This window comes from Tupaia chinensis, unplaced genomic scaffold (assembly GCF_000334495.1).
Source record: "Tupaia chinensis unplaced genomic scaffold, TupChi_1.0 Scaffold000513_1, whole genome shotgun sequence".
In the NCBI taxonomy this organism is placed as follows: Eukaryota; Metazoa; Chordata; class Mammalia; order Scandentia; family Tupaiidae; genus Tupaia; species Tupaia belangeri.
In genome coordinates this window covers 903,439-930,432 of record NW_006160026.1, presented here as the reverse complement: position 1 = coordinate 930,432, position 26,994 = coordinate 903,439, and the positions used below count along the sequence as shown (strand labels likewise).

The window sequence follows — 26,994 nt, the reverse complement described above, 5'->3', positions numbered from 1 at the left end:
GAGAAATGGAGCAATAAGGCCAACTGGCAGATAGAAGCCACAGATATACACACCTGTGGTGGCAAGATATGGAAAAGAGAGTCCACCCTGGGTGGGCCATGCCTTCCTTGGGGGCAGAATGAAACATTTTCTTATATTTCATCTTCTGTGAAGAGGAATAAACATAAATTACCCTATAAAATAGTTTTCCCATATCTTGCTCATGGTTCTGCTATATATACATGCTTATCCACACATTTGAGTTGAGGAAAAAAGTGCTAAATTTCAATAGAAGAACCAAGAGGAGAATCAGTATCTCTCTCTATATATATAGAGAGAGAGTGGGAGAGAGAGAGAGAGAGGGATAAAGAGAGAGAGAAAGAAAGACTCTGGCATCTGCTAGAAAGCAGACAAATGGGGAAGATTTACGGCTAAGCAAAGCAAGCCAGAGAAAGAGAGGCATTATACATTCTCATTCAGTATATACTGAATATCTGCTCTCTATAGCAGAAACCGAAAGACTGGAAGAAATAAAATCATGGAGAACAATGGTGTTACTAGGGACAGTGAAGGAGGAGAATAGGAAATGGGTGAAGTTGAGAAGGAGGGAATTGAGGGGAAAAAGGAAGAAGCAAAACATTTAAGGAAAACAAAATGGAAAATAATCTCTTGATGATAATATGTAAGGTAGTATATTTGATTGAATCAACATACAGTGTATTCATGATGGGGGAAAGCATTTGGCATGCTGTAATGATACACAGTAATGGAATGTAAAAAGAAAGATAAATAAATAAATAAATAAATAAAATCTACTCAAATGTGTAACAGCAAGACTTGAACAATATTTCGCAGGTGTCACTGGGCCTCAGAGTTTCCATCTGTAAAATGCAAACAGCAGTATCAACTTTGAAGAGTCTTGAGATGATCACAACCAATGTGCAGAGTTTATGGTATATATTGGATGCTCACTTTTGAGATGATATTTTGATATATTAGACAATGTGTCCCTTCTGTTATTTCCTGATATTTCTTCCTCACCTTCTCCTGTGCTAGTAGTTAGACACTGTAGCATCAGGTGATTCAAAGAACAGAAATGAAACTGAAGACGAAATAGGTCTTTAAACCTCCAAAACGTTAAATAGTGGTTCCAGACATAGAAAATGCATACCAGGTCACAAATAAGCCACTTTATGTCTCCTGAAAATGGATGGAGATTCCATGTGATGGGAGAATAGAGAAAAATAGTTCTTGAAAATGAGCCCCCATGCCTTGCCAGCTGAGTGAGGGCAGGGGAGGATAGAGTGATAGAGGATGCAAAGACCTCCCCTCCAAAGAGTTAGGGCCTTACAACACAGGAGACCTGAGCCTTTTTTGCCAGATAAGTTCTGAGAAAGTGACAAGATCCCAAACACTTAGCATGATGTGAAAGTAGATGGAATAGCTACCAAGCAGCCAGGAGCAGTCACAAGGCCAAGGATCTGAAGAGGCCTAGTGAGGAGGACCAGGGGCATGTAGCAGGCACTTGTGTGCATTGACAAGAACAAGGATGGCTCTGTTGGTGCTACCCAGAAAAGGTGATGACCTCAAACAGGTGCCCTCTTCCCCATCTCTTAACACTTCAACACCAACTGATATCCCCACCAGAAAAAAAAAAAAAAGTTAATACATCACCAGGATCAGGAGAAGAGATCCTAAATGAACTGAGACTCAGTTTCTAACATGAGAGAACAGAGACTTGCCGTAATTACTAAGATCTGGTATAGAAGAGAAAAGAAGTTGCATATCTTTTGCTGTGGTTCAGATGTGCTCCCAAAATTTACATGTTTAACATTGTTGAATCTTTTTTGAGAGAGATTTTTGCTACAGGGCACATGCACAGAGAGACAGGGAGACTGAAAGTGAGAAATCATCCCCCTTCCCCCAGAGAGGATGGCCATGCCACAATCCTTTCTCCTCTTGCGCCCAGTGTGAGTTTTAAGCCAGCATGAGTTTCAAGTCCCACCGGGTCTGGGACTCAAACCACAGTCAACTACATGGGAGATCAGGGACATAATCACACCACCATCTGCAGGTTCTATAGGTTGTTGAATTTTGAAGAACTTAAGAGGGAACTTAATACCTTGATAGTGTCAAAATTTGGTGCCTTTGAGAATGATTAAACTATTAGGATGGGAACCCTATGATTGACTCCTGGTGGGTTTATAAAGAAAGGAAAGGAAACAAGAGACGGAGACGCACATGAAGCACAGACCACGCTTCTGCTGCCACTGTATTGTGATGCAGCCAGTAGAACCTCGCCAGAGACGGTCTCTGGGCCTCCAAACCAGGAGCTCTAATAAAACTTCTATTTTCATAAATCACCCAGTCTTCTTAGAAATTCAGTAGCAGACTAGGATACCTTTTATACATGTTGTAACCTGGATTTTATATCCATTGCACTATTATTTCAATTATTGTGTAATCCAGTACAAGAGATCACATTATTTAGAGCAAATAATGGATAAAACTTGGAGAAAGAAATCACAGGATCATAGAATCCTCCTCCCCTAACACCTACTGAAACAAATACAAATTAGAAAAGGAAATCAAGCCACAAAAACACCAGGAGCTACTTAATAACAAAACACAGCCACAGCCTTATCCCACAAACATCCCCAAAGCAGCAGATATGGAAAGGAACAGAGGATTCCGGTCCTTTGTTCCCAGCAAAGAACAGACTGGTGTCAGGCGTATCCCAAAGATGCCCTCCAATCTAGAGAAGTGCAGGTGGGATGGGTGAGTATGCAAAAACAGACAACCAAGGAAAAAGAATGAATCCTTGAGGGTGAAGTTCCTACATTGCACTTACTTGTTTATCCATCCACTCTTCAACAAACTGTTGAATGCCTACTTTGTGTCAGTCATTGTTCCAGACGCTTGTGTACAGCAGGGAACAAAGTAGACAAAAGTCCTTGTCTTGTATATTCACAGTGGTTCAAAGAGAAAGCAAATGATTTTCCTAAAATATAAAATATTTCTGATGATGTTAATTGCTGTGAACAGAAATACTTGAGAAGAGAGATAGAGTATGCCAGGTCACCTCCTATATAAAATAGCAAAGTTAGCAAAAACCCCACTGAAATCCTGACTCTAAGTCAAGACCTAAGGGATTCGAGGAAAGCAGTTACGTGGTTATCCGGAGAGAGTATTCTAGGCATGGGAACAATTATTGCAAGAATCCTCAGGATGATGTGGACCTGACATATTTGAGGTTCAGCAAGGAAGCCAGGATGACTGGGGCTGAGCAAGTCAAAGGCTAGAGAGTGGTACCAGTGGTCATCAGGGAGGGCCAAGGAAGCTCTGTAGGACTTTGGCATTGAGGGAATGGGATGGGAGCCTTCAGTGAATTTTGAAGAAGGGGATGTTATTAATGACAAATAATTTTAGAGGAGTATTATAGCAGTTGCAATGAAAAATAGAATACCAGTGAGACACAGTGGACTTCAGCAACAAGAGCACAAGACACTCAGGGACCAGCTTTTTCTATTGCTCCATGCAGAGAAGGAATGAATGTGAGATACAGTGAAATAGCTGGAAGTGGCCTTGATGCAAGATTCTTTGTGATATCTTAGAAGAAACCAGCATGAGGTCAACCAACAGCTGAAGCTAAACTCTCCCGTAGCCACTCTGTATCTTCAGAATTCAGAAGAATGTTCAGAAAGAAACATCCAGCCCAATAAATTTTACTAAATGTGACAAGACAAGATCATCTGGTCAAGACAAGGCTGAAGTGGAATAATAATGCATCTTCCACACTGGGTCAGAGCAAAGAGGAGATCTGAGCAGAGCTCTCCAAGTGAAGGATGAGAAAAAAAAAGGGGGGGGGGTGGTATTTCAACTATGCACACATTCTAGGAAACAGAAAAGAAAAAGAAACACAATCTGCAAAAGAGCAATAAAAAACTCAGTATGGAGTCATTTATATAAGACTCAAAAACAAGATGATGAAGCAATATGCTGTGATGAAAAGGAAGATTACCGAGTTAAGGAAACAGTCAAGGGCCAAGGAAACATCTTTACAGATCAAATGAATAAATAAATGTAAAACAGCAAAGAACAGATTGGGCAGGAGTACTAATTCAAACAACAGCATAGGACAAGGCTTTAGGATTCGTAGTAAATGCAAGGGAAAAAGATAAGCCAAGAAATCATGAAGAGATGGTGATAAATAAGAACTTTAAACTTGGGTCACATGAAGGTTACTCATATTTCTCCAGTGGAGCACTCAAGAAATATTGGCTCATCAGAAGTCATGACATGTTTCTCTATGCAAAAATGCACCATGACTTTTCTGATGACCCATTACAACAATGTTTCAGAGATGTAATTTCTGATATAAAAATACTAAATTTGCAAATCTTAAGGAAATTAATATCCTCGAAAAATACATAATTTGCTTGAAGACATTAAGCATATCCTCAATCAATATTAACTGGAGATAATAACTTTATCCAGGCAAAAAGGAGGGCCAGCAGGTGGTGTGGAGCTTAAGGAGGCTGGATTTTATATGGCCAACTGTGTGGTTCGAGCCTCAGACCTGGCAGCTGGAATACATGCTGGGCACATGTGTGTGCGTGCCCAGAATCCTGAGAGGAGAAATGGAGAAAGGATTGTGGTATGGCCATCTCACCTAGGAGGGAATTTCTCACTCTCATTCTCTCTGTCTCTCTCTCTTTTTATCTCTCTCAGAAGTGCACATGCCCTATGGCAAACTAAAAAAGAAAAGAAAAGAAATGGGAGTAGGCGTGGGATCAAGTTGGCCCCTGATTTCTCCATACCAACTTTTTTCCAGAAGAAATCAGAATAAGGTCTACAAAACCTCCAATAAGGGAATGTACAAACCAAGATTATTAAAACTAAAGACATTCTCAAGTATGAAAGAATTCAAAATGAGCCATTTTGAAAAATATACTGCGAGACTAAATTCAGTTACAAGATGAATTTATTTACATATATATATATACATGTGTGTGTGAGTGTGTGTGTGTGTGTGTATGTACATATGCATATCTCTAGAGTGAAGATGTTATGGTCAAAAGAACTAGTAGTTAGGAGTTAACCCACTTAAATAAGAATAGGCAATAGCACGATAGCAAATATTTTGATTGCTGAATAGAATGTTATTATTTTAAATTCAAAATTATCAGAGCAGCAAAATTTAGGAGGCAAAAAAAGGGAAATTGGAGAAAGTATCATGTGTATCCCTTTATCTTTCAGAGGGGAAGGTTAATTAGTTCCACTTGAAGAATTGAGCGTGGCTTAAAAGAAAAAAGTGATGCCAATTTATTTATTAATAGTTTCATCAAGTTTTTACGTAACCTTTGAGGAATATTTGAGGAAATATTATCATTGGCAGTGAAAGAAGCATGATCTAAATTTCAGCAGTTCCTCGAGTTTCACTTCAGTTTTTTCTCTGGTTACATTCAACTGAAATTAGGTAAATGCTTTATTTTAATAATATGTTCAGTATGATTTCTAATTAGCTAACTGCTATCTATCAAATAGCCTCCTATTTCTCCATCCTTTTCAGGCACAGGGATATCTGGAATGATGTTCACCATAAGTTAATGCAGGTTATTTCCTGCTGGCTGAATTTTGGGATAATTTGTTGCTTCCTTCTTCAGATTTTTTTTAAAAAGGTTTTTAAGAATTATTTTATTACAAGCATTTATCATTTAATGAAAATTAAAGCTATTATGTTCAAATATAACAAATGGTTACAAACCACAGTAAGATACCTATTTATGCCCATAAGAATAGCTATATTGAAAACAAAAACAGAACAAAATAACAAGTGATACTGAGGATGTGGAGAAATCAGAGCCCTGGTGCCTTGTAGGAATGCAAAATGGCCTAATCACTACGGAAAATAGAATGGAAGTTATTTCCTCAAAAAAATAAATAAATAAAAAGTAGAATTATTATAAAACTCAGCAACTCTATTTCTGAGTATAAACCTGAAAGAATTGAAAGCAGGGTCTCAAAGAAGTACTTGGACACCATGTTCATAGACACATTACTGACAATAGAGCAAAGATGGTAACAACCCAGAGTCTATCAATGAACATAAATGGATAGGCTAAATGTGATTTTCACATACAAAGAAATGCTATTCAACCTTAAAAGGAAGGGAATTTTTACATATTTTACAACATGGATGAACCTTGAGAACAATATGCTGAGTGGAATATGTTAGTCACAGCAACATATATACTATACGGGTTCCTAGAGCACCTCAGATTTATAGAGCAGTCACAATCTGGAGACAAAAAGTGGAATAATTGGTTTTAGGAATGGAGAAAAGGGAGAATTAGGGGTTATTGTTTAGTGGGTATAGATTTTTAGTTTTGCAAGATGAAAAGCGTTCTGGAAATGAAAGTGGTAAAGGTTGCACAGCAATTGAGTGTATTCAGTACCAGTGAACCGTGTACTTAAAAATGGTTAGGTTAGTGGGACCAGCAGTTGGTGTAATGGCTATGTCGCTGGACTCCCATGTAGTTGACTCTGGTTTGAGTTCAGACCCGGTGGCTTAAACTCACGCCAGGTGCGTGTGCGTGCATGCCCAAGATCCCGAGACGAGAATGAAAGAGAAGGGATTGTGGCATGGCCATCTCCCCTAGGGGTGATTTCTCGCTTTCTGTCTCTGTCTTTCTGGCAAGCATACATGCCCTATAACAAAAAACCCTCTCCAAAAAAAAAAAAAAAAAGTTAGGTTAGTAACTTTCATATTACAAGTATTTCATCACAATTAGAAAAAATGTGTATTAATAAAGAAATAAATAAAAATGTGCTCATTAATTAATTAATTCAAATTAATTAAATGTAGTGATAAACTGGTGTTTGACGGCACCTGAAATAGGAATTATTTCTCACTACAGATCAATGTGATGAGATCTTGTGTCTTGTAAAGGACCTTATATAAACAACACCTTTACCTTAAACCTCCCATCTTCATCAGCATATCCACATTTTAAAGATGATAAAGCTAAAACTCAGATATATTAAAGGACAAATACAACGTATACACACTTCCGAGCACTGAGAGGAAGCTCAAATCCACGTTATTAATTCCAAGTCTATTCATCCATTCATCAATTTTGTGCTGAGGCTCCATTCTGTCCCACATATTATGTATGCTTCACTATGGCATAATTTCTAGACTTCCTCTTGATGACTAATTTTGACTAAGAATTTCCTCTTTAGTTGGTTAAAGCAAAGGATATAGTAATATTTCACACTGATTTAAAGACTAATTCAAAGCCATCTCAAAATGGTCCATCTATTTAGCTTTCCTTTCATCTTTTCTTTGAAGATGAAATAGTTATTGATTTTACATATACTCTTCAGATTTATTTTATTTAAAAAAATAAAATATGCTGAAAGTGGAAAGCTGGAGTTTGTTTATAATTCTTTCAACTGTACATTTATGCTTTGTGTACTTCCTATATATAGTTCTATTTCATGATTTTTAAGAAGTTGTTTTAAGACTGTTAAACATGAGAATGATTTATCAGTTTGCTTTACTTAATAAATTCAACGTTTATCTGTGATAAATAGTAAAACATCCACAATTAACTATATATAAAGGTGGACAGAAGTGCATATTATTTACTTATTACTGTGCTCTAAAATACCCCCCAAACAACAAACATTTATTTTCTTACAGACTCGAGGTACAGGCAAGGCTTAACTGGGTGCCTCTGGCTCTTCCTCTCTCACAAAGTCAGAATCGATGTGTTGACTAGTGAAGTCATCATGAACCTTAACTGGAAGAACCTGCTTCCAAACTCATCCATTTGGCTGTTGGAAGGTCCTGGGGAATTTGTTAGCTCTTGATCAGACACCTCTGGTCCTTACCACATGGGTTTCTCAGTCGGTCTGTTCAAATATGTAAGTTTGCTTCTCCTAGAGTGAATATTTTCAGAGAGAGACAGAGACCCCAAATGGATGCTGCAGTGTTTTTATTACCTAATCTCAGAAGTTACATCCAATCATTTCTGTGTTATTCCTTTAGTTAGAAGTGAGTCACTAAATGCAGCCCACATACAAGGGCATGACTAGCACGAGGCAGGATCATGGGGAGCCTTTGCGGAGGTTGCTTTCCACAGATTGCAAAGTCATGTACCAAAACGTTAGCAATGGTTGCCTCTAGATGGTGTCATGGAATTATGGGTATTTTTATATTCTTACTACATTTCTGCTTTTCTAAATGGCACATTGTGCAGAGGTAAAAGCAGGCAAAGACATAGTCTCAATGTTCGAGTTCTGCTTCTTTAACTCAGCATGTGTGTAAAATGCAAGGTAAAGTTCTTAGCCTGACTAAGCTTTGATCTGCACAGTGCATACCTCTATGGTTGTCATAAAGATCAATGTGCTACGTATGAAAGGAACCAGCACAGTGGCACATTTTAAGAGTTTATTAAAATGAGTGTTTTCTCATCGGTGAATATATATCATTTTTAAAATGAGAAAAAGGTGGGTGGGTTATTATACTATTCCCATTTATGTTTATATTTACATTCTCATTAGTGGGGGAAAGATATGAACACATAAAAGATAGGAAAAGTGAGAGCAAGAATTATAAGCCAACACTAAAGTATGAAAGTCAGATCATAATAAAAATATTCAAAATACAATGAAAAAGGGAACAGCAGTTAGGGTAATGGCTATGTCATTGGACTCCCACGTAGTCGACCGTGGTTTGTGTCCATGACCCGGTGGCTTAAAACTCATGCCGGGTACATGTGCATGCGCACCCAATATCCTGAGAGGAGAATGGAGGAGAAGGGATTGCGGCGTGGCCATCCCCCCTGGGGGGTGATTTCTTGCTTTCTGTCTCTCTGTCTCTGTCTGTCTGGTGAGCGCACATGCCCTATAGCAAAAACTTCTCAAAAAAAAAAATACAATGAAAAAGAAATACAAAATGTGACAATTGTGGAGAGGGATGTATTTCAGAGAAGGTAGGGCAAGCTGTGAACAGGTTCAAGTGCAGGATTAAAAAATTTGAATTTTTCTTCAATTCTTTACTTACTGGATACCTCTTCAAACCAGACACTGAGGGGACAGTGCTTATTAAGCAGAATATTTGTCTGCTAGGATTAAATAGTCTGGAAGGTGGGGACAACACCATTCAAAATAGTCAGTGACTTCAGTGTTAGAGATTAGCAGGTAATCAACAGCCATTTATTGAGCACCTACTAGAAGCAGGCACAGCGTTGATACTGGAAGCCACTGTCTTCAAAGAGCTTATAGCATAATTGCAGGAGATGGATAACTGAACAGACCATTTAAGTAGGACTCTATTAGTTAATATAATAAATGCTAAAAAGAGCAGAGAGATGAGATGGAAGAGCAGAGAAGGGCAGAGCAATGGCATAAGGGTTTAGGAAAGGTCATGTTTCAGCTGAGCTACACCAAGAAATAAGAGAGGGGAGTTCTGTTGAAGGACCATCCTAAGTTCAGGGCACTATGGCAGCACAGAGGAAGATGGCATCACTGAGAAACAGGCTGGAGGGCTCAGGCAGGTTAATCAAGTCCAGGTTATGTAGAGTTAACAACTACAGATGACAGGAAATAGACTGCATGTTACAGTTTGCAGAGAGCAATGGCATGGTGAATGCTCTGCTTAAGGATGACCATGTGTTTCCTTCAGGGGACATGTAGAAAAGCTGTGAGTTCAACACCTGGCACAGAGGTGACCCTGACATCAAAAGCTGAGCAATGATATACAGTGATTAAGTGTAAATAATAATAATAATTTTTTTAAAAAGCCAGGTTCACCTGGGGCTGTCTTCCCACGGTGACTTCCTTAAATGCCAGCGACATCCTAGTGCCTGTAGAAATAATTTTATCTCAGGCATCTTTGACAGAGTGTCATAGAGAATGACAGAGAGAACTCTCAGAACAAATTCAACTACGCCAAGACTCAACCAGGTCTTCACAGAAGGTGTCTTCAGTGGAAAAGTGTCAGCAAAAGCAGAGCAGAGCCTGAAACAGAATGGGAGACATTTTTAGTCGCCACCACAGTGGGACAACCGTCTGAATTTACTATTCCGGAGCAATGTGACTTTGGGAAATCTTTTTAACCCAAGTTTCACATCTATAAAATAAAGATAATAACTTCTACGTCATAGTACTGCTACAGGGATAAAATGAGACTACTGTGACAAAAAAATAAAACACTAACTAATCGTAAGTTAATTTTATTATTATGTAGCAGAGTGTAATTGTTAATGCTTGGACTCTAGAACCTAGGCTTGGGATCAAATCCCAGGTCTTTCAATTACAAGCTGTTTGATCCTAGATAAGTTACTTAACCTCTCTGAGTCTCCAATTCTTTATCTATAAAATAGGAAAAATAACAGTCACTACTTCAAAGAAGTTTTATGAAACATATATGGTTAATTCATGTAAAACTTGAGAATGATACAGGCTACAGTAAATTCTCAGTAACTATCAGCTATTATTCTTATTGAGTAATAGTTGGAATAATACTACCACTAGTAGTAGTAGTAATACTTCTGAGCTCTATGATTCTGGCTTCTATAAAATACATCTGTGGGTAGAAAAGAATATATTAATATGGTGGAGAATTATCTAGCACCCGAAAGTATCTTTATGTATTTTGTGTTTTGCAAACCAAAAGGCAAGGTTGCAACATTATTCTCAGATTAAACATAAGGAAACAGAGACTTGGAAATAGTACATGAATTTCTTATTGTCACAACTAGAAAAGGCTATGCAGTGAGTTGAACCTGTTTCCTGATGCTAAATTCAGGACTGCTTCTGATAAACTAAACTTTTTTGCTGTGATGGATACAACACACTTTTAATTCATTTTGGGACATCTCACCAGGCGTTTCCTTCAGTTGATCTAAAATCAAACTGTTCAATACTAGTGAGTCTGGCTGTTCTTTTAAACAGCTTTTGTCTCCTCTAATATTGTCTTGCAGCTTTCTCCTCCAAGAAGACATTTTCAATTAACCATTAGCTTATGTTGCAAACATTTGTTCTTAAATGCACTCATTCATTCTTGTAGGTGATTAAGGCTGATGGGTGTATAAATATACAAGTACATAAATGACAAGTCGAACCATGTACATATGGTAATTTAATTTTGAGATGAGTACCATGTTTACACACTTCTATCAGGCCGCCTACTTTTGATGAATGTGCAATTTCTTACCCACCATTTTATCACTGCCAATATTTAAGTATCCTAAGTGCAGCACTAGAAAAAAAAAACCATCGACGCTTTCCAAATCATTTGCAGCTGAGAAAGATAAGCAGTGGGTTCCTTGCTAAATTCTAAGTAAATTGATGCTCCCTACTTCATTAATGCTGCATGTTCAGGCAGGCCCAGTGATTTGGAATGTGCCACTGGGTGAAATAACATTGATCCTAGGTGGGAACACAAGATTTAAGACAAAATTGAATTATTTGACTGAAAAATTGTTAAGAATATTTTAGACTGTAACAGACGATAAAATTTTAAAGGTATGTAAAGAAAGAGAAGGAATGACAAATCTAGCTAAGTGATATTAACTAAGAAAAGGTCAGGCATCTAGAAAGGAAAACTAAATTTAAAAGTAGAATGGTTCTATTCAGAAACCTACAGAAAGGAAACTTGATGTTGCTGAAGACAAAACGGTAGAGATGAGACCAAGGTGGATGAAGGTCAAGTTGCAGAGGATCTTGCATGTAATGCTAAGAAATATGTGAGGCCATAGAAAGGTGTTAGATAAAAAGGGCATGGCCAGGGTTAATTTTTAGGTACATCAGACCAGTGGAAATGGGAAGAAGATCAGGATGAAGATATCTCATTTCCACAGCAGGCTGGAGCTTCCAACACTCTGCTCCTTACTCACTGTTGAGTGCTGTTTAAACTTTCCCAAGTACCATCCTCCTCCCTTCACAACCAGGAGGCATGGAGAGTAATTTCAAAATGTCAGAAACATTCTAAATGATCAAAGTAAAAACTTAGAATCACCCATGACCATTAGCAAATCAAAATGTTACTAAGTTTCATGGGACTCAATGCTGAGAGACAGGAGTCCCCGGATACAATGTGAAACCTGAATTAAGTGGGCACACCCTCTCTGAGGGACTTTTTTCACACTCAGGGTCTTATCTAGAGCTGAGCTGTTGTACAACTGTGGGTTTTACAAACCTGAACTCATGAGCTCTTAAAGCTTCATATTGCAACTTCACCCCTCTATGAAACTTTGGGGTCTTGAAGCAAAACTGAAAGTTCCAAAAACCCGCAAGGGACCTCTGCTGTCATGTTCTCTCCAAACCTCTCCTACCAAAGTATATCTTCTTCTGTTATTGCATGTGCACTTCACAGATGTCGGATTCACCCAGATTCCGAGTGTCTCAGCCCTTGGTTTAGATTCTTGTTCTGTAGCTTTCTGACTATCTGACCTGTAAATCCACTTAATCCTGTAAACCTCAACTTTCCCATCCAAGAGATAAAAGGTTAAGTAGATAATGCCTGAGGAAGCTTGGAGCTCTCCAACATTCTGAGACTACAACACATCCTCTCCTAGATGCTGAAGGAGAAAAGGAAAACAAGCCACAATGCCATCATCACAATATAGCAGTGATATCAATAATAAGATACCCAGGCTAGTTCATGTGTAGTGGTTAAAGCACTGGATCCTACATGGCTGACTACAGTTCAAGTCTCAGACCCAACAGCTTGAAAAACACACTGGATGTGTGTGCATGCATGCCCGTATGCCCAAAACCTCAAGACAAGGAATGGAGGAGAAAGATGGAGGAGAAAGGATTGCAGAATGACCAAGTAAAGTGCTATCTCTCTCTCTCTCTCTCTCTCTCTCTCTCCAGGGAGCAAATTCATCCTCTAGGAAATTAAAGGGAAAAAAAAAAGAGACTAGGTCAAGTGTCTAGTAATATTAAAGATTCTTCAGCTTTATTATCAAATGAGAAAATAATCTACCTTAATGTACATTATAACCTCAATTTTTGCAGAATAAATGTACACATAGCAAAATACCCAAAGAACAACCTGATAGTCACCTATAGCCATAAAATGTCCTTTCTTGTGTTTATTTTCTCATATTTTACAAATAACATACAAGTTTTCACAGTAATAAAATAACTTTCATCAATTAAAACAATAAGGGATAGTAATTCTCTAGAGTGTCATGACCCCTTGATTATTATTCTTGCCAAACAGTGAAGATGTGACATTTAATCTGAAACGCAATGACTAGTTAAACTAAATTTTTTCTTATTAAGTCCTCCATCTATTGTCCTACTCTTTTCTCCTAAAAAGTTCCATGAGGAACTTATGGTTTCTCATAGATAAGCACTGACTTCCCTGACTAAAGCATACACTGCTCAACAGAAAAAAGCAATTCTCCTGGTTCTCTTATATCTTCTCAAGAAAAACAAACGAACAAAAACACACACACAAAACACACACACACACACACACAACAACAACAAGCATTTGCCCACGCACCTTTTTTACAAAAAATGTTTTTCCCCCCCCCCCCAGAATACACAGAGTAAATAAACCTGCACTTCTCATGGGTATTTTGCAGTAGGTAGTGGTATTGATACCTAAGTCAATGGACAGTTGTACAAAAATCCTGTCTCCAATTCTTACTAATAAGTATACCTGTCTCCCAAAGTCAGGGTCTTCAGTTGACTTACATTTTTTTAAAGAATTGTTTATTTTATTTTCTGTATTTTTTTTTAATTTGACCAGAGAGAAAGTGAGAAAGCAAGCCAGAAGGTCCAGGACTCAAGCCATGGTAAGCATGTGGGAGTCCATTGCCACCTTCCAGTCCCATTCAGTTGACTTCCCTCATCCTGCATTGTTTTCTTTGTAACTTGAACCCAAACCCTGGCAGTGTAGCAGTCAATGCACTGGGGAAATTGAGTACAGGTAAAGGAATAACTAGGAAAGTAAAGAGAGTTAATACATGAAAGGAAGGTTCTATACAGAAGCAAGCACTTACCGGGACCAGACAGAGAAATGGAAAGAACAGAGAGAGGAGAAAAGAAGTGAGAACCCCTTACTTCTTTGACCTAGGCTAAAGGAAGGCAAAATCAATCTTTGGAAAATCAAGTGGTGGACCAATCCACTACACTGCATTTCTTTAAATATCACCTGTCTGCATGCCAGCAATTCCCAATCTTTATACCCTTCCTGAGTACCATCTCTCAAACTCAACTGTTGTACTCAACTCACTATTTTATATGTGAACTTGGATGCCTAATCAACAACTCAAACTTAACATGACTGAACTTATCTTCCCTCCCAATCTTACACAGTCTGTAGCCTCGCCATCTCAGTGGATGACAAACTCATCCTTCATGGGCTGAGGTCAAACTAAGAATAGCAGTCATCTGTGCTACCACTCTTGCTCATATTCCATGCATTTGGTCTGGAAACACAATTGACTCTACCTTCAGAAAATGTCAGAATCCAGTCACTCCTCACCAATCCCATCACTACCATTCTGGTTCAACCCACCATCATATTTTGCCTGTATTACTGCACAAACCACATTTTCCCCCTTTCCTAATTCCCTGTAGTCTATTCTAAGCACAGAATCCAAAGTGATCCTCTTAAGACATTTATTTTCTGACACTCCTCTGCTTTAAATAGTGTACCAGCCCCCCTAGTTGGTAGAAATACATCTCTTTGGTAGACAAAGGCCTACAAGACCCTACAAAAGAATTTATATAGTATCATCCTATGGAGTTTGAACATTATTATTATAAGCAATAAGAGGCCATTGAGGATTCTGAATTATGAAAATGATATGAACATTTTCTGTTTCTCAAAGGTAGTAATGTGAAGTATATATTAACCTGAGGGAAGAGATTAGAACCCAGGATATAGAATCAGGGACTGTCACCATAATCTAAACAAGAGTAAATGAAGGCCAAAACAATGAGAAGAGAGGAATAAAGGGGGGAACATGTGAGACATATTTAGTATGTTAGAAATATTTGGCATGTTAGGTGGGCCTGAAGGAGCAGGAAGGAGGAGTTATATATTGCTATAGTTGGTCTTTTAGTCAATTTAGTAGTCACTTCTAATCTTCTTTTTGAGATTTAACACATCATGCTTTATGTGATCCACCCCAAGTGAGCGCCCCAAGTGAGCCAAGATGTAGACACCTGACACCAAAGGGACCAGATTTTCTTTCTTAGAAATCTTAAAAACAGACAAATTGCCCATACATTGGGAAGTCCTGGATATTAAATGGGAGCCACGGACACTCAAGGGTTAAAGGCAATGTTGGGTCTTTTATGTCTGAATAAGCATGATAAGGTAGCCTCTAGGGTGGAAAATGAAGACAATTCACCCAGAGAAGAAAATATCATAATTTCAGAGAAGCAGCAAGGCTTTCCTAACCTATCTGAAGTAAGTGTTGAACAGAATGTTCAACTTTAGAGTTGGTCCAAGAAACAGAAGAGAACATAATAAAGAAAACTTGAACAAGCATCATGTCCTGACTGCCATGAAACCAAATATGGCATAAAAATGTTTTAACAAACTTAAATGTTTTAGAAATGTGACGAATCAAAGAGTTTGCCTTTTTAAGAATAGGAAGTCTTCTGCAGGAACAGTTAAGTAACCACGGCCATTATATTTGTATATTTGTTTAGCAAGAGTAAATTGCAAAGCCACATATAGAGGTTTGGAGGTTTTCTCAAGAATGCTTGTGGTAAAGCGGTAACAAAAGGCCATCGGAGAAAAGTAAAAATGCATCTGTGCTGGCCATTGTGCCAAGTGAGCACAAAAATAAAGGTTGGTAAGACATCTCCTACCCTAAGGAAGCTTTCCTCCAGGGAAACGCGATGGCAAAGGCTAAGTATTACAGTGAAGTTTGAACACAAAACTAAGAGTCCAGGTGGGGTACGACAGGAGCCAGGAGGATACGGAGAAGTATTTTCCAAGGAGGAAATATTTGACAATCACAGGATAAGTGGAAGTTCACTAGACAACTAAAGGTGGAAGTGGGTACCATGATGGAATTATCACCCATTTCCTCCCAGTGGTATTTCACACATGTAGGCTCTGATTCAAAGAAAACCTTAAGTCTCTTGAAGATAGGATCTAATTTGTTCAGTGTTTTTAGTTTCCTTTCTTTCTGTTTTGCTTTTGTTGTTGTTTTGTAATTAATGAACTGATACTGTCTCCTCTGGGTCTGAGCCAGTCTCATGTATTTGATGTTAGTCTATCAAGTGAGCCACATGAGTTTTGAAGTCTAACAAACATGCCGTTAAGACCCATCTCTGATCCTACTGTGTGACCTTACGTAAGCTATTTAGTAGCTCTGGGCCTTGATGTTCTTTGCCTTCCTTTTTCCATTTTTGAACTGGGCACTTAGTACATCTCTAACTGATCAGCATTTGGGTTGTTTCCAATTTCCATTACTGTAGACAATACTTTGATGAATACCCTTATATGTAAATATTCATGTGTGTGTCTGTCAAATCATCTAAGTAGAGTTTTGAGGTTGAGATGTATGTTAATGGGGTGTATGTTGCTTAACAGTTAAATTTTTAAGTTTAAAAAAGAAGAAAGAAAAAGAAAGAAAGAAAGAAAGAAAGAAGAGAAAGAAAGAAAGAGAAAAAGGAAAAGAAAAAGAAAAAGAAGAAGAAAAAGAAAAAGAAAAAGAAAAAGAAAAAGAAAAAGCAGGTCTCCAGAACCAGATGTCTACTTACACTTGAACATAAATGCCCCCAATTCTAGAATGTGACCTTAAATAAGTAGCATTCGTTTTCTGTACCTCATTTCACTCTTCATAAAATGAGCTTGTTAATGTATCTTACTTTTCAGGGTGTTATCGTATAGATTAGATTCAACAATTCCTATCATTTACAACAGTACCCAACACATGGCAAGCCCTTAATAAATATTAGAATCATGACATTTTTATTGTTGATATATAAGTTTTCTTATTATGTTTTTCCTTAGAATATTTTTTACTTGTCATGTAATGTTTTCCATTAGGACACAATCTTATATCCTTCATTAATGCTTTACTCTCTCAATGTCCTTTTATCACCACTTTAGAAAATGTCATTGGTAGAGTTTACCAGGGCAGTGGTAACACAATGCTCCATGATGCTAGAACTGGAGCCGAAGGTCTGGGATTCTTGTCCTGAGACCACCCTGCATATGCTGGTCATGCATGTGCCATGACCTGATTGGCTGAAGCTGGGGGGTGCATTATGGCATAAAGACCCTGGGGTGGAGGAAGGGTGCCTGTCTTTGTCGGAAGAAGTAAACAAATAACCTCTAAAGAATGTTCTTTAAGGATAATCCCCAGGTCACAATATATGAACCATTCTTTTACTCTTGATATGAAAACATTTTTAACCATCTTTAAGCTATCTAATCTCTAGTCACAATATATTTTGACATGGAAGTTAGGATGTAGTTCTACAATGTTAGAATCAATTCTGAAAGAACACTGGGATCCCTAAAGGATTTCAAACTTCACTTTTCAAGGGAATATTTCAGTTCAAACAAGCATTTGTTCCCAACATTCCCCTTTGGGGCCTTGCTGAGATATCAGATGAAAGAGGGAAGGGAAGTCTTTTTTATAAAGTGGAAAGCACACCCGCCAGAAGCAATTACACATCACCGAAGAAAGCATCCTTTAGAATTTGGGGGTTTTGTAGAACATAATCCTATCACATAAAATATTCTGTTAAACAAAGCCTTAGTTGCCAGATGAGGCTTCTTTAGAATTCAGATGTATTCTTACGCTAGCAAAAGAAGTTAGTCCTTTTCAAAACCCTTTGCGTATCTTGCATTCATATCTGTAACTGACAGAATAGCCACAGCTCACAGGCAGAAACTGAGGACTGCAAATCAGGATATCTGGTTTTTATGCTTGCTTTGCTAATTACCTGGATAACCTTGCTCTAGCAGTTGTAAGGTAACTTCTCTAAACTTTGGTTTTCTATCTCTGGAAGGAGGCATGGAATCAGCTGACATCCAAGGTTCCTTATGGATCAAATATTATACTGTGTTTTTCCTAGTTTTATTGTTTCCTTCTAGACTTAGTTCAGAGTTAGGAATATAGTAGGCAACCAAATATTATAACAGAACTCCTTAACATTTGGGCGAGAGGAGGAAAATTCATGTGCTGTGTCTCCTTGGGCACGCAACCCATATTAAGGTATCTATCAGGTGTCAGGCACTGTTATGCAGTGAGAACACACAGTGAGCCCAATAGAAACAGTCTGCCTTTTGTTAGGGTAGGCAAACAGACATGAACAGGCAGAAGAGGGTCTAGAGGCCCATGGGACTGCCGGTGGGCAATGTCCCAAACTGCTCTTTTTGCAGTTTTATGGTCAAGGAACACCCTGCTGCACAAGATAGGGGGTAGCATAGAGGAGCTCATATAACTTGGAACATGCTCACTGCTGAGTTTGGTTGCTCTCAAGTAACCTTTTGCTCACTAGCATATCATTTGCATTGCCTCATGGGAAATCATTATATAACAAGGCCCAGCCGAGTTCATGTTGAAGTAAAAGGGAAGGAGCCCAGATACAAAAGCACACAACACAGAAACCTGAGCACTGGCATCCACCCTCAGAGCTAGCCCGCACCTACCTCTCAGAAGAGCACTTTCACTTTCATTTTTCCCCTGCTTTATACTTTCGTTCTGCAATAAGCTTCATTTTTCCACTACACATGTATCTCTTTTGTTTTTATTTGTTTTTTTTTTTTTTTGAGAGGTTTTTACTATAGGGCGTGTACGCTCGCCAGACAGACAGAGAGAGACAGAGAGACAGAAAACGAGAAATCACCCCCCAGAGGGGACGGCCACGCTGCAATCCCTTCTCCTCCATTCTCCTCTCGGGATCTTAGGCGCGCATACACACGCGCCTGGCGTGAGTTTAAGCCACCAGGTCAAGGACTCGAACTGTGGTCAACTACGTGGGAGTTCAGCGACATAGCCATTATGCTAACTGCTGGTCCCTACACATGTATCTCTTGACTGAATTCTTTCTCCCAAGAAGACAAGAACTGGGGTATTCATCTCCATATTAACACTTTAAAGTTTAGAGAGAGATTAGGTAACTAAGCAAGTAGTGTCAATTAAGTCTGATAGGTGCAGTGACCTCAGGGGTAGCCAGTTTTGAGCTGCTATGTTAAAGTTGGTGGAAAGGGCCAGGGAAGGTTGCCTGCAAAAGCTGACACCCTGTTACTACTAGCCTCTTCTCTTGGCTGGTCCAGCCTTAAAATCTTAGCAAGGTGTCCCCCTCTGGGCTCCCACAGCATCCAGTGCTTGCTTCCTTCTGACTTAATATACTGCACGGAAAATGTCTGTTCGAGGACCATTAGATGCATGGTCCTCAAAGTCCTTCTTCTCAAGAAGAAGGACTGATTTAATTTACTTTGTGTCTCCACCCACCACCCCTATTTTAACACATAGCACAATTCTTGATGCCTTGTTGGATCCCAGCAGATGCTTGTGGAATAGACAAAGTAATCCGTGTACAATTTGAGAAGAGCAATGGCAGGTGGTGATATTCGGGGTCTACTCAGAGTCCAAGCAGCCCAGGAGTCAAAAGCCATCTCTAGCCATCCATATCCTGTCTACATGGAAAATGTCTAAATAAAGATAAATTTTTGATTACCTTCATTCTCATGGGAGTTATTTTACTGCCTAAATATCTTTAATTTCTTCATTTCAAAAGCTACTTAGGTGATAGCAGATGACATAATGGTTACATTGCTGGATTCCCATGCAGTCCACCGCAATTCAAGTTTCAGACCCAGGAGCTTATCACTCTCTCCAGACACATATGTGTGCATGCCCAAAATCCTGAGAGGAGACTAGAGGAGAAGGAATTGCAGCATGACAATCTCCCCGGGGGTTGATTTCTCACTTTCTGTTTCTATCTGGTGAGTGCATGTGCCCTATAGCAAAATCTCTCTCTCTCAAAAAAAAAAAAAAAGCCACCTGGGAGCATTTATGCTTAAAAAGATGATGTGGCAAAACCCTTGAACTTTCTGTGAGAAGGTGAATATACACACAGAAACACACACACACTCACAGGGAATAACTTGACATGTCTCAGGCTTTTTCCTTTTAGTATTGTGATATTAACAGCAGATAGTCCCTAACTCCAATTTTAGGGACCATGTCTCTAATAAATTCAGTGAAGACCAAAATGAATAGAAGTGCTCTAACAGAAAAGGCACTGGTGTCACCTCTCTGATGATCCAAGACACACCAGCACATCCTAGTACCATTTGGAACCACTGTCAGACAATTTCTCTTCCAACTTGAATCAAAAGAAAAGCTTTCTCAGTCTGCAGCTGACTTGACATCTGGGATTCTGCAGTTTATCTATCAGCTAAAACCTTTGAATCCTCCATCATCTGGCCCCTGCCCATCATCCCACTCTTTATTTCTGCCATTCCCCCTTGCTCCTGCCAGGCTGACACTGTCTGCTCTCTCCAGATCCCAACTTCCTTCCACTTCATTACCTTGGCCCAGACTGAACGGTGGCACCAAAGCACTGTTGCCATCACTTCCCAAATCATCTCTGAAGACTCAAATTTTTCTCATTTTCAAGGTTTGAGTCACTTAGAAAATGCTGCAAAATCTTTTCTGATTTCTCCAGATTAAAATAGTTTCTCCCTCCTTTGAGCTTTATATAAAACCCTCTATTAGTACATATTCTTCTTACTACTTCCTGCCTAGTGTCTTGGGAGTTCACAGACTGGTCTTATCTTCCCTGCTAGCTGAATGTTCACTGAGGAATAATTCATGGCTATATTCCCACACCCAGTACATAAAGGATTCTCAGTGCATTTGAGACTGCAGCATGGGTTGGTACTCCCACTCTTACTTTTTTCATGCTACAAAATAATAAATGAATCTGGTGTTTGGCAGGAGTGAGGGGGAATTGAAAGGCCTGGTTGCTATAGAGTTTCCTCAAATGGTATCTTTTGTTCTCTCTGCTGTGCCCTAGGTAGGCTGATTCTTGGGTGGAAAGCATTCAATTTCAAGAGATCAATGTGGGCACAGGCATAGTGTTGTGGGCAAGTGTTGGCCCTTTAGGAAGCTCTAGAGTGCCTTGAAATCAAGATCCAGAATGGAGGAAGAGATGTAACTGGAAAGGTAGAACAAGTCTCAGATGGTAGAGTCTTTTGTATGCCAGGTGAGGGGACTGGGACTTTATCCCATGGTCAGTGAGGAGGGCCACCAAGGACAGTAAGCAGAGAAGCCAAAGGTGTGTGTGTGTGTGAAAGATCACCCTGGATACTTGGTAAATTAGGACTAAAGCAGGCAGAGTGACCAGCTCAGGGAAATTTTGCTGTGATTCATTGACTAAACAATTTCTTTTTATTTACCCCCTGGGGTAAGAGAAGTAAGAACAGTAAATTTGTATAGCATGCAAACACCTTTTTCACAATTAAAAAAAAAAAAACTGTGAGAAGCAAATGAGCTAACTGTATAGAGAATCCTTCAAAAAACTAAGGCAACACACAAATGTAAGCTATGCATTCCTTCAGGCTAAGTGAAGAATGCAGCTTCAAATTAAGTACTGTTTCTAGGCACATCATATTTATTCATTTTGTTCACACAGTGATTTACACCTATTTTTATCGGAAGTATTCATTCTCCCCCAGAAAGTGAGGAGAAGGGATTAAAGCTTGCTGAGCTGAGGAAGGAGAGCAAGTCACAGAATGTTAAATACAAAAGTGTACTGTAAAGTTAAAAAAAAAAAAAAAAAAAAAAAAAACCCTGAAGCTTTTTATTTTTTCTTTGTTTGGTTTAACACCTCATACTCATGTCTTTGGGTAAATTTTGATTAATTTCTGTCCTGGATTAGTGGCCAAACCCAAGGTAAATAATATGCTCACTGAAAAAGCTATTTCCCTTCATCTTGCCCCCTTTTTCTTCTCCTTTGGGTAATCTGCTTTACTGTGGCTGACACTGAGAGTTCTGAAAATAATCTGTAAATAGAGCTGCTCAATGGAGAGAGATCTGAGGTGAGGAACAGTCTCAGAGTTGGTACCATGACATTCTTCTCTCTTGGCTTGGCAGACCCTGGATGAAGATCTATGTAGCAGAGTTCCTTTTCCAAACTCTGATATGAATTCTCTAGACTCCATTTTCCAACTTTAGCAATGAGGTTGACAATAACTACAGCAAACCTTTATGCATATTACTTTCAGGTTTGTGGCTCAAATACAGCACTTGGAGGTGAGGTAAGGCCAGAAAGCTAAAATATCTTTTACTTTTTAATGATTGAAAAAAGTCAAAACAATAACAGTATTTTAGGACAGAGGAGAATTTTGTAAAATAAAATTTTGGTGTCTATAAATAAAATTTATTGGAATACAACATACCTGCTCATTTACATATTGTCTACAATTCTCTCCATGCAATGGTGGACTTGAGTAGGCATGGAGACCAGGTAGCACACAAAGTTCAATATATTTGCTACCTGGCCTTGTACAGCAAAATATGTCTGACCCTTGTTCTATTTTCTCAACAACCGTTATGTATGGGTTTTCACCGGTTTCTCCATTTTTCAGGTGAGGAGCCTGGGGAAAGAGAAGAATTTGCTCTTCTTAACTATTACAAAGCTAGGATGTGAATTCAGGGTCTACAGCACCCAGTTGGACTCTAAAAGAGGCACTCCCCTCATCTACATAATACTGTCTTTCAAACATTCTGTGTTGTTCCTCAAAGCTATCATTCAAAAACCCAAAGTCCCATTTTCTTTGAGAGCTCATTCTCCACTTTTTTGGCCTCTGATATTCTAATTCTGCTATCACATTTCCATACCACTCACTGTCTGTTCCATTCTTATCGACTCTTAGTCATGTAGTAGCAGTCATTTGCTTACTTCTGTTCCTCTCCCAACCCAATACAAAGCCTGTTGAAAGCAAGCTATTGCATGTCTTCATCCCAAGACAGAGATTCTGCCACCCAGAAGCTCAGAAACATAGTAGGAATTTGTGTTTCATAGCAGTTTCATTGATATATTCATGCTCATGCCACAAATTTTGTATCAAGAATCAGGAACAGGCACCAGCAGTTAGTGTAATGGCTATGTTGCTGGACTCCCACGTAGTCGACCATGGTTTGCGTCCCGGACCCAGTGGCTTAAAACTCATGCTGGGTGCAAGTGCGTGTGTGCCCAAGATCCCGAGAGGAGAATGGAGGAGAAGGGATTGCGGCATGGCCATCCCCCCTGGGGGGTGATTTCTCGCTTTCTGGCTCTCTGTCTGTCTGGAGAGTGCACATGCCCTATAGCAAAAACCTCTTCAAAAAAAAAAAAGAATCAGGAACATGGCAGAGAAGAGTCAAGAGAGGTCCTGCCACCTTGAGCATTACAAGGATTGGGAGACACACTAAACAAATATACGAATAAAATAATTGCAGACTTAGACAAATGCTATGAAGAAAATAAATGGAGGGATGTAATTGAGAGGATGTGAATGAGGCCGTCATTAGTTATAGAGTTAGCACAGGGCTGTTTGAACACTACATGTTAAACTGTGACATAAAAGATGAGAACAAATAGCTTTACTGATCCAGGGGAGAGTTTTCCAAACAAAACAGTTAGTGCAAAGGCCCCAACACATGCAATAGTTGGTTTATTCACAAAACAGAAAGAATGCCAGTGTGGCTGAACGGAATGTGAAATGGAGGTGAGGTCAGGTAAAGTTGAAAAACTGGAAAACTGCCATGTGACTCCAGGTTGCCCTGCAGAAAAGCAGTTTCTCTGAGCTAAACATAAGCAATTCTTGAACTGTAAGCGCTCTGCACAAGAACCGAACTGGTACGTACGGTTCTACACACTGGTACCCTGATATGCTTCATTATTCGTGACTTTTTGGATTTTACTAAAGGTATAGCAGTGCATATACCCGCACTATGAGAGTACGCTATAATCAAACATATTACTATTTCTGTCATGAAATGTGTAAATATTCACACTAAGTGGGATAAAGAGTACAGATAGCTTTGTGTTAGTTTAGGGCAGGTAACTTTGCCTGGTCAGCTTTTAACCAAATGAGTTCTAAAGTGTTGTTTTTCAGGACTTACGGGATTTTATCAGTCCGTCCCTGATCTTCCCTTTCTTCTCTCTCCTGAGACTGCTTGCTATCTGAACAGCTGCTGGTCCTCACCTACCTTGTCACTCCTTCACATTCCTCAAAGCCCAGGTCAGATGCCAGCTCTGAGGAGCAACTTTTGCAGGTCTCTTGCTCTGCATTCACAGAGGGAGTTTATCATCCAAGCTCTCAGCCTTACTCTGTGTGTTGTACATATGGCTGTCACCTTTGTCAAGTTGCAGCATAAGTCTATGCTTACATATCTCACTGCTTTCATCAGTCCTGAGCTTCTAAGGGTGGCAAATACCTTTTGCTCATCCCAGTATGACCAAGATCCTGTACAGTGCTTGATTCAAAACATCACTGAAGAAGTGTTTGTTTATCAAATTGAACTGCTCTGAGCTTCTACTCTGGTCTCCCTTCCCTTGGCATTACTCTTCCTCAAAAGCTTCCCATGCCTTCTCTTCCATTTTGTCTGTATAGGACAAGTACCCTGATCTACTTAGAAACTCAGTTGCTTCATTTAAATGGTCATTGCTTACTCAACTTGCAGCCTAATGTGGGCTAGCAGAGTATTCTGCTGCCCACAGTTACTTAGGGGTTCTGGTTGCTATTCGGTGGCTCTACCATCTTCCAGGGTCTTGGACTTCTTCACTGGATCCTCTGCATCCAGTCGGTAGGTGACAAATGTGAGAGAATATGAGAATTTCCTGGCAGGAGCAGATCTAGAAGTGACATTCACCACTTCTGTCCTCTTACTATTGGTTATAACCATACCATTATAGGTGGTGGTGAAATTTAATCAAAGGTATGCTGGAAAAGTAGAGTAAAAGGTTTGGTGAGCATTTGACTAGTCTTGGTCACATTCCCCATCAACAAAACCTACTTTTTGATGGAAAAAGCAACTTATTTACTATTGAAGGAATGTAGCCTACATAGGTACAAGTTCACACACACACCAACACACACTAGACATACCACACATCCACCTGCAGCATCCAACTTTCAACATTGGGATACACCCACATAGTTCAAAAGATGCTCAACAGCCATTTTCTGTTACTCTGCAATGTCAATCCTAATGCAGGGCCTTAGTGAACACTCAAGTCATCCCCCTATGATAAAGACAAGTTCCAAGACTGTTGTATGTTCAGTAAACTCTGTGACACTCTCACATCCTCTGCAAACTACTTCCTTGGAACTTTTGCCCTGTGTTTTATATATTTAGGATGTTTAGCTGCTTGTCCAAATGTTGTAGATAATTGGGTTTATCCTGGTGTGAGTCAAAGGCTGTGGGGGCAAGCTGATCTGGATGATTTTTCTCATCCAAAAGAATAATGGATGGGTAAAGTAGGGGAAGCAGTGAAACTTGAGAAAATAAAATGCACCTCATTGAGGAGGTAAAACAAAGGAAGTCCATGAGACTTATTGCATCCAGATTTTTTTTTAATTGTCAAATGAGGAACTCTACAAACTTGGGTGGGGTTTTCAACATGATTGGCCTAGCTTAAACAGAGGAGGAAGTGAAAGTCAAAAGAAGGAATGGAACGTAATGTTGATTAGGGTGCAAAACTTATGCTATTACAACGCTCTGGGGGTTTGTTTGCATTTTGTTTTTTGTTTTTTTCAAATTCATTAAAACCTATGTTTCTTACAGAGAAGTCTGGCAAAATATCTAGTGTGTAGCTATGAAAACTCATTACTGAGATCTCCTGCTATGCGAAAGATCTGCATGCCCCAGGTGCTAGACCCCTGCTGTGTTTACACCAAAGCCATAGCCATACTTCCTGTGAGTTGCTCCCAGCCAGCATGGCAAGGATTCTGCTCCAGGCCCATTTCTGCATTGCACAGAAATACTTTAATGATCAATTTTGGCTCAGGGACTCCCACTGGACTAGCCAACTACTAGAACTCAGATCTACATATCATCTGAGAATCCTTATGTCCAATTTCCTTCTTTCCTTCTTTTCTTTCACAGGTGTGAGACCTGAAATGAAGTCTGAAGGCTCTCCCTCCCTCCTCCTACTTCCTCTCTCTATTTTTTCATGTTTTCTTCCATAAATCTTTTGCACATCTACTCCCGCCTTAGTGTAAGCCTTCAGTTGACCCAAACATTCACATTAATTGCATTACAAATTATTTCCCTTAAAATGTTCTGCAGCTACCTGTTCTTTTGTTGACACTAATAAGGCAGCTTAGAAAGTCATAGGGAACAGCCCAGAGGGAGGACTAAAGGAAACAAGCTTATTTTGATTTTCAATCTTGCTTGGGGTGGGTGTGGTCATGCCTGTGCCCAAAGTCCTTGAGTGTACCACCAGCCCCACCCCTACTGTCTCTTCTTGACTCTACTGACCAAGCCTCCTCAAAGGCTGAACACATACACTGTGATAGGCCATATTCATTTCTTACCATGTTGCCAAACTCAGGAAGAGTCATCTTCTGACAGGAAAAATAGCTCCATGATTACTTACACCAAATCCAAACAAAAGAGGAAACCAGAAGAATAGATGGGGAAAGACAAGATGAATAACATCCTATTCCTTACATACTCATTCATTACTTTATCCCCTCAAAATATACTTTGAGTTACTATTTTAGACCAAATACTGTGTTGGGGACACAGACAACTTCCTTGAGAAGGAGGAAGAGATGTGAACATTCCCACCCAAAGGCCTTGTCCTCTTTTTCCTTGATTCAGCCCCAATGACTGAATCACGAGTCTTCTCAGTCAGTCACAGCAACCCACTTCCTTAGCCGTCTCTTCACTTAGGGCTGGACACATGACACAGTATGGTATGTAAAACAAGTTTGCAAGAGCATTCTTGGGAAGGCTTGCCTCTCCAGAAGAAGAAAAACTTTAGTTCAAAATCCATGTCCAC

The 26,994-nt window shown here is 39.4% G+C and overlaps 2 long non-coding RNA genes across 3 annotated transcripts in view; both read right to left on the bottom strand.

Moving 5' to 3' along the window:
* LOC114009294 (uncharacterized) overlaps positions 1-8,702 on the bottom strand; it is a 94,369-nt gene extending 85,667 nt beyond the window's left edge. For both annotated transcript variants that reach the window (XR_003550739.1, XR_003550740.1), the window contains exon 1: positions 7,686-8,702. This is a non-coding gene — a long non-coding RNA (uncharacterized LOC114009294). The remainder of the gene's footprint in view (positions 1-7,685) is intronic.
* Positions 8,703-8,896: 194 nt separating this feature from the next.
* The window catches only part of LOC106735756 (uncharacterized), a 46,764-nt gene continuing 28,666 nt past the window's right edge, over positions 8,897-26,994 (bottom strand). Inside the window, exon 3 of the long non-coding RNA XR_001371000.2 lies at positions 8,897-10,008. This is a non-coding gene — a long non-coding RNA (uncharacterized LOC106735756). The remainder of the gene's footprint in view (positions 10,009-26,994) is intronic.